This window comes from Festucalex cinctus, chromosome 1 (assembly GCF_051991245.1).
Source record: "Festucalex cinctus isolate MCC-2025b chromosome 1, RoL_Fcin_1.0, whole genome shotgun sequence".
NCBI classification, from domain to species: Eukaryota; Metazoa; Chordata; class Actinopteri; order Syngnathiformes; family Syngnathidae; genus Festucalex; species Festucalex cinctus.
Window position 1 is genome coordinate 65,075,135 of NC_135411.1, and position 7,276 is coordinate 65,082,410.

The following is a 7,276-nucleotide window of genomic DNA, read 5'->3' on the forward strand; positions in this document are numbered from 1 at the left end:
CGGGGCTCCGACACCGGGTTGCAAGTTATACCGGCTCATGTTGACCTGGCCGGACCCTTGGACTTGCCCCGCACCCCCCGCCGCGGCCGCGCCCCTGGGCTGCGCCTTGTGGACCGTGCGGGGTCCCTTCCAGTTGTTCCTGCATCCCCGGCAGTTGGTGCGCGGGACTGTGTTTCTGCTGTGCCCCTCCCGCCCTCGCTCCCTGGGTCCTGTACACGCAGGGGTCGGGCAGTTTTGCCGCCCCGTCATCCTGAGTTTGATTGTGGGTGAATTCTGGGGGGGCTTGTGTAGTGATTAGAACATAATTCACCCACGGAACCTTGGGACGAAGGAGGAGTTGGATGGGATGAAAGGATGAAAGGATAAAAGAACAAAATGTTGGTAGGTCTGTGAGCCTCGCGCAGAGTGAGTTGTTGTTGCTGTTAAACGCTGAGAACCTGATGTCAATAAATCGCCGGTCTTTGGCTCTAGACTTCAACACTCTGCCTCCGACTCCCGTCACTGCTCGCTACATAATCATCATTAAACGTCTTTGGCAGTTAAAGAGTCAGGCAGTTTTGCCGCCCCGTCATCCGGAGTTTGATTGTGGGTGAATTCTGGGGGGGCTTGTGTAGTGATTGGAACATAATTCACCCACTGAACGTTGAGACGAAGGGGGAGTTCCGGGTGGGAGGAGTTGGTTAGGATGAAAGGATGAAAGGATAAAAGGACAAAATGTTAGTAGGTCTGTGAGCCTCGCCTTGAGTGAGTTGTTGTTGCTGTTAACACTGAGAAGCTGATGTCAATAAAACGCTGGTCTTTGGCTCCAGACTTCAACACTCTGCCTCCGACTCCTGTCACTATCCGCTACAGAGTAAGCGTTTCGAGCGCCATTAACTCTTTGACTGCCAGCCATTTTCGGAAAAGGTAACCCCATAGTCCCAGCTGATTTACAGAATTTTACCGATTTTTCAAGCTTTCACAGAAAATGTTGTGTTAGGACTATGGAAACGCGGATACTACCAACTGAAAGATTGAAGTCTCATCTTTCATCTAAAAAAAAAAGTCTGTTTCTACCTTATTCAGATTTTCAGTAATCAACAGTAGAAAACAGCTTCGTTTCACCCAAATCCTCTATTTTCTTCCAAAATACGGAGAAATCAAGCTTTTTGTGAAACGATGTTATTTCATGCACTCTAGTGAATGTGGCACTTTTTTTTTTTTGCATGAGTGATTCTACAAACACCTAAACTTCTATAAAACACTACCCCAACAATAAAAAAGTGTTTTTTGATTGCAAAATAAGTTTATTTACATTCAACAGTAGCAATCCGAACAAACAATTTGGAAAACTCTTTGCAAACTATTTACACGTGCACAACTGCGAATGTGTGTTGTGTGTACGTGTTACTATTTAAAATTGTGTGGATGTTTCAACTACACAATTTTTCTTTTTGTGTCCTATATTGTGGAGCAATCCCTTGCGTGCAAGGGGGATGCAGCAGGATTTGCACCACAGTTTTTGTCGGTCTGCTTCTGCATGGACTGATTTGCGTAGAGGTTGGTATGATGAACGATATGCTGGAGAAGTTCATCCATGATGAAGAGCTCCAGGATGTCAGCTGGCAGGTGGGAATTCAGCTCTGCTGCAGCATCCCTTGGTCCTGGTTTTACAGCAAAGGGGAAGATGGTTGGCTGCCAGCCGACTTCATCAACTTCATGCCAGCCAGAATCTTTGGGATCTGCAAATATACATTTCAATATCATATTATTTTAGAGCAGTGTGATGCAATGTGTGTGTGTGCATATGTTTACCTTTTTTCTTGGATGTATTGGTTGATGCACATTCTGTAAATTATAGAAGACGTTTACCATCAAATATTTTATTAGTGCTGTGGAGAATCTTTTCTTTTTACCTTTGTTCTGCTCACTGTGAGAAGGGTCACTTTGGGCCCTATGAGTAGGAGCTGAAAGAAACATATACAATTACAATACAATCGAAAGACTTTCCTTTTATTGTTGCGGTGTATTGAAAACGTTTTTTTTTTTTTTTTTTTTTTACCTTTCTTTGTCGTAGAACCAACGGTCGGACGTTGCTGTGAGCACGATCTATAAAATATACATTCACGTTTGTATAGGTAATAGATGTTCTAGTGTATATCAGCACATTTACACACGCTGCTAGCAGATCGCCCGAAAAGTTAGGTAAGTAATCTTACTCGCAATCTCTTAGCATGTTAGCGCTTACCTTCACGTTCTTTGGAGGACGAAAGACTGTCCAAGACTGTCTTGCATCGGACCCATAGTAGTCGACATCGTCCGATGAAACGTCATCTGTGCAGACGTGCCTCGTTGTGCACCACTTTTCTCCTGTGTTAGCATCGCTAGCCGGTGGGGCCTTAGGACGTTATTAGCATCGCTAGCCGGTGTGGCCTTAGGACGTGGTCGAAACGGCCGCGTCACCGCTTCAACTATGACTTTAACCTCACCATCACTGTGCTCTTGAGCACTGGTCGATGCTTTTGAGCTTTGAAAATAAGGATCAAGCGTGAGCTGATTGCCATCTGTAGCTTTTTTTGACTCCCTTAGCCAAGTTAGCCATTCTCTCCCCCTCAACACTCTAGCTCAGCCTCTCTTCTTCTACTGTTGTCTCCTACCCGATCTTGTCCAAAACACTCATCACAGCCATCTAGTGGCCAGGAATACTCATTATAGTAACCCGATCGGCTTGATACTTGGAGCACAGCTGCCCAAGGCTTTCCTCCACCCGTTTCCATTAAAAAACATAGTTAACGTCAAATAACGTTTTTGGCGGCATACCCTAGGTTTATACTAAACGTCATATGACGTTTATGGAGGCCAAAGAGTTAAGCTGTACAGAGCAGAGAGGACGACAACGACGTCATTCATTCATAAAGTACCAATTATTGTTGCGATCGTATTTTAAAAATATATTTTCAGAGGTTGGCGCGGGTGTAAAGTATGCATCTGGCACATAAGAATAATCGTAAAATGTCTCCCTGTCATTGCCGATCAGCCCGGGTTACGTTATATTGTCCTAAACTAACACGGAAATATTTCCCCCTCTTTCTCTCTTTCCCTCCTCTCTGCTTGATCAGCCGCGCATGTTGTGCTGCAAATGGCAAGCACTGCCGGAGATCGAGGTGCGTCGGGTTAATATATGCTTTTCAAAAACGTTATTTGCGTCACGCAAACGCGGTGTTGCTATTTGCACTGGCGTTAGTGAATTAGACGCTGCATATTAATGAGTCTCATTTGCATTGGGGTGGGCATATTTTGCATCAATGTATGCAAATTACCTCATTTATACATACGCGCAAATAACACCGGCGCACCGTGACGCAATCTGTTCGGCAGAGCACTTAGTGACCGATTTCCCCATCTGCGCGTGTTTAGTGAATTAGGCGCTCCCTAATTGCTCCATTTTTGCCGGTTAGCGCGGTGCAAAGGCAACGCAAACCTTTAGTGAATCGGCCCCTATATTTCTAAAAAAATAAAAATAAAAATGGCAACCTTGTTTCTTGTTTGTGTTTTATGTAAATGAAGATGTGTGTATGTGTGCATGCAGTTTGTGCATGTTGTATGTTCATTTCTTGCTTTGGTGGTGTTTTTATTTTTTTTTCTATTGTTTGCTGTATGGTAGAGAGAATATTACAAGGCCGCTTCTGTCAAAATTTGATGGATGACATTCTTAATTAGATTAGGGGGGTCATGTGTGGGTCATGACCCCTCCCTAATGAAGATTAATGACCCTTTAATGACTTCCAGATGTCATATAATGAAGATTAATGACCCTTAATGACTTCCAGATGTCATATAATGAGGGTTAATGACCTTTAATGACTTCCTGATGTCATTTAATGAGGGTTAATGACCCTTAATGACTTCCTGATGTCATTTAATGAAGATTAATGACCCCTAATGACTTCCTGATGTCATTTAATGAAGATGAATGACCCTTAATGACTTCCTGATGTCATTTAATGAAGATTAATGACCCTTTAATGACTTCCAGATGTCATATAATGAGGGTTAATGACCTTTAATGACTTCCAGATGTCATTTAATGAGGGGTAATGACCTTTAATGACTTCCGGATGTCGTTTAATGAGGATGAATGACCTTTAATGACTTCCGGATGTCGTATAATGAAGATGAATGACCTTTAATGACTTCCGGATGTCGTTTAATGAAGATGAATGACCTTTAATGACTTCCAGGTGTTATATAATGAAGATGAATGACCCTTAATGACTTCCTGATGTCATTTAATGAAGATTAATGACCCCTTAATGAAGATGGATGATGTGTAGGTGGTGTTCCTACCTGTTTTTGCAGATATCATGGCTGACCCGGGTTCAAATGCTAATTGTTTGGTTAACTTCCGGATCCGGTTCACGCCCCCTAGATTGAGTGAACAATGAATAATAATGAGATTGAATGACGTGATCGGAGGGAGTAGTTTAGTATGGGTAAAACCGCCGGGGGGAAAAGTACTAGCCATTTCTATTATGGTGAAGGGGGAAAAGTATGCGCAAACACGGCTCAAAGATTGTATTTTAGAGGTTGTAAAACAAGAAGTATAAGGTAAGGTTAAACTGTGATACGCTGGTTGGTATTATGAAATTAAAAAACATGAAGTTATACATTATATGTAAAAATGTTGTAAGAGTCGTTCGTGACTGCTGGGGTTGAATCTGAAAATAAACGGATAAAACTATATAATTTCCCCTTACTGATATAGTTACTATCTGACATTTTTGTTCAATATTTCTGTGAGTAGGGGGAAGCATATGCAGTCAAAGATTCATGGGGAGGTCAAATGTATGTCTGTGCTTGTGTGTGCGTACGCGCATGAATGGCTGCATGGGGGTCAAAGAAGTGTGAGGACAGACGGGCGGCTGAAGAAGTGTGAGGTTAGACGGTGGCTATAATGTTGTTAGTTTGAAAAGACAACGCTTCCTAAAATATATTACAAAAATATGCATCTACTTAGATCTGATTCTATTTATAATGATAATTTTATGTAGAAATTGGTGAAAAGCCATCATCAGCGATAGTCTCCTTACCCCTGCGAGGACAGGGGTTGCTGGTCATAAAATTAAATTAGGCTGAAGAAGAACGGATACGCAGCTAATTGCGAGGGGCCATTTTTGGTCTGAGAAAGGCGATTGTTCAATATTCCTGTGAGTAGGGGGAAGCAGAGGCAGTCAAAGATTCACGGGGAGGTCAAATGTATGTCTGAGGGGCCTGTGTATGCGTGTGTGCGTTTGCATGAGAGCTGAACAGTGTAAGATTAAACGGTAACTGTAATGTTGGTTTTCAAGAAGACATTTCCAAAACTGCTTCTTTAAAAAAACATCTACACAGATATCCATTTATGATAGTTTTATGCAGCAACCGATAGTTGAAACATCCTAGCTAACATTTTCTCAAGGATTTGAAAAGTGGTGACAAGTGAAAACTAATTAAGCTTACCTATAGGCGTAACGGTGTGTGGCTTTGAGTCCATCACATACATGCTCTGCATAGAGCATATATGCGTAGCAGCGAGGTATGCGCAGCAGAAAGGGGAGATGTCCCTACACTCGTGAGAATTTTCTGAGGCTTGTTGGAGACACTAGGACTCTGTCACAGTTTGAGTGTGTGTGTTTCAATGACCATAATTGTTGGGGGGCTGGTGGATATGAGCGAGGGGGTTGGTTAGACGTCTGCCAGCGTGCTCTCCTTGGGATATTTTCTCAAATACTAAAACCCAAATGCCAGTCCTCTGAACCGAATGACCAGTTGTCTAAACACATTGAATAAATGTAACCCCTCATTTTCCAATGCCATAAAAACATTTTACATGAAGACACAATTCACAAATTGCTCTCATGCGATACAAAATGTTTACCACAAGTCAACAATATTTGAACACAACGGACTTAACTGGCGTTCACACAACAACTCAAAAATTGAATACACTTGTTGCTAATGATGTGACCACACCTATAAACTCAAGTTCAGAGTGTACAGTTTGCTGGAGAGTCCAAACAAGCGCAATGGATAGAGGCAGAGCCAGAGGAAGAGGAATTAGAGGAGGGAGAGGAGCAGGTCGAGCAATGCAAAAGTTATAAAATAGTAACATGGAATGGTAAGGGTATTCGTAAACACGAAAATAAAAATAATAATTTAACCATCTTATTACAGTCTTTCTCAATTGCTAATACACATTTCTTGAAACCTGTACCCATTTTCTCAAAACCTTAAACACAAACACAAAAATTCAAACAATTTTCACAAAAGCCGTGACTTTTCACTTCAAAACCTATTATCCGGTATTCAAATCCGAACAATATATTCAGATCATACACACAGTAAGTCAAAATATATTCACCATGAGAGCATTTGTTAGACACGACATAAAATAATCTAACACAGAGCATCCAGGGTAGGTAGTCAACAGAGGTTTATTTTACATACATCAATAAACATAGTTTTTGGCACTAGACAAATTACTAACCAAGTTAAAATTATGGTGAATTCAAATGAAATAGAAAGGGTGTATGAAAATAAATTCCTTGGAGTAGTTATTGATGATAAATTATGTTGGAAGCCACATGTAGAAAATGTTAAAAGGAAAATGTCAAAAATCATCGGGATACTCTATAAAACTAAGGATGTCCTGAACATGAACTCATTATATATATTATATAGTTCATTATTATTACCATATTTGACCTATTGTGTGGAAATCTGGGGGACTGCATATAAAACAAACACTAACTCTGTTTTCAATTTGCAAAAAAGAGCCATAAGGATTATTAATCGTTCAAAATATACAGAATCAACACATCCATTATTTATCAAATTAAATACAATGACATTTTATGACTTGGTTGAGTTTAAAATAGCACAAATAATGTACAAAGTATATAACAATCTACTCTGCTATATTACTCAGACATTGTTTGAAATTAGACACAGTCCTTATGATATAAGGGGTACAAGTGTGTACAAAAAACCCAAAACAAGAACAAATATTAAGCAAAGGTGTGTTTCTGTAAAAGGTGTTAATTTGTGGAATAATCTGGGAATTGACTTGAAAAGATGTGACTCACTTGTTGAGTTAAAAAAAAACGTTTAAATGCAAAGTTAAAAAAAATTACTTTTGTCAAATAAGAGCATGAAAATTGTATATAATGAGTATGAGTATATGATTTATAAATGTATTATGGTATATGTTTAGGAATTTCATGTATATATGTTGCTGGATAATGCACGCATCATTTTA

At 40.4% G+C, this 7,276-nt stretch overlaps 1 long non-coding RNA gene across 1 annotated transcript; it reads right to left on the reverse strand.

The window, feature by feature from the left end:
* Positions 1-1,181: 1,181 nt before the first annotated feature.
* On the reverse strand, positions 1,182-3,488 carry LOC144006793 (uncharacterized). The gene is made up of 3 exons (XR_013279950.1): positions 2,228-3,488; positions 2,042-2,088; positions 1,182-1,946 (listed from the first exon to the last, which is right to left on the reverse strand). It is a non-coding gene; the product is annotated as an uncharacterized LOC144006793 (long non-coding RNA).
* Between the last annotated feature and the right edge of the window lie 3,788 nt (positions 3,489-7,276).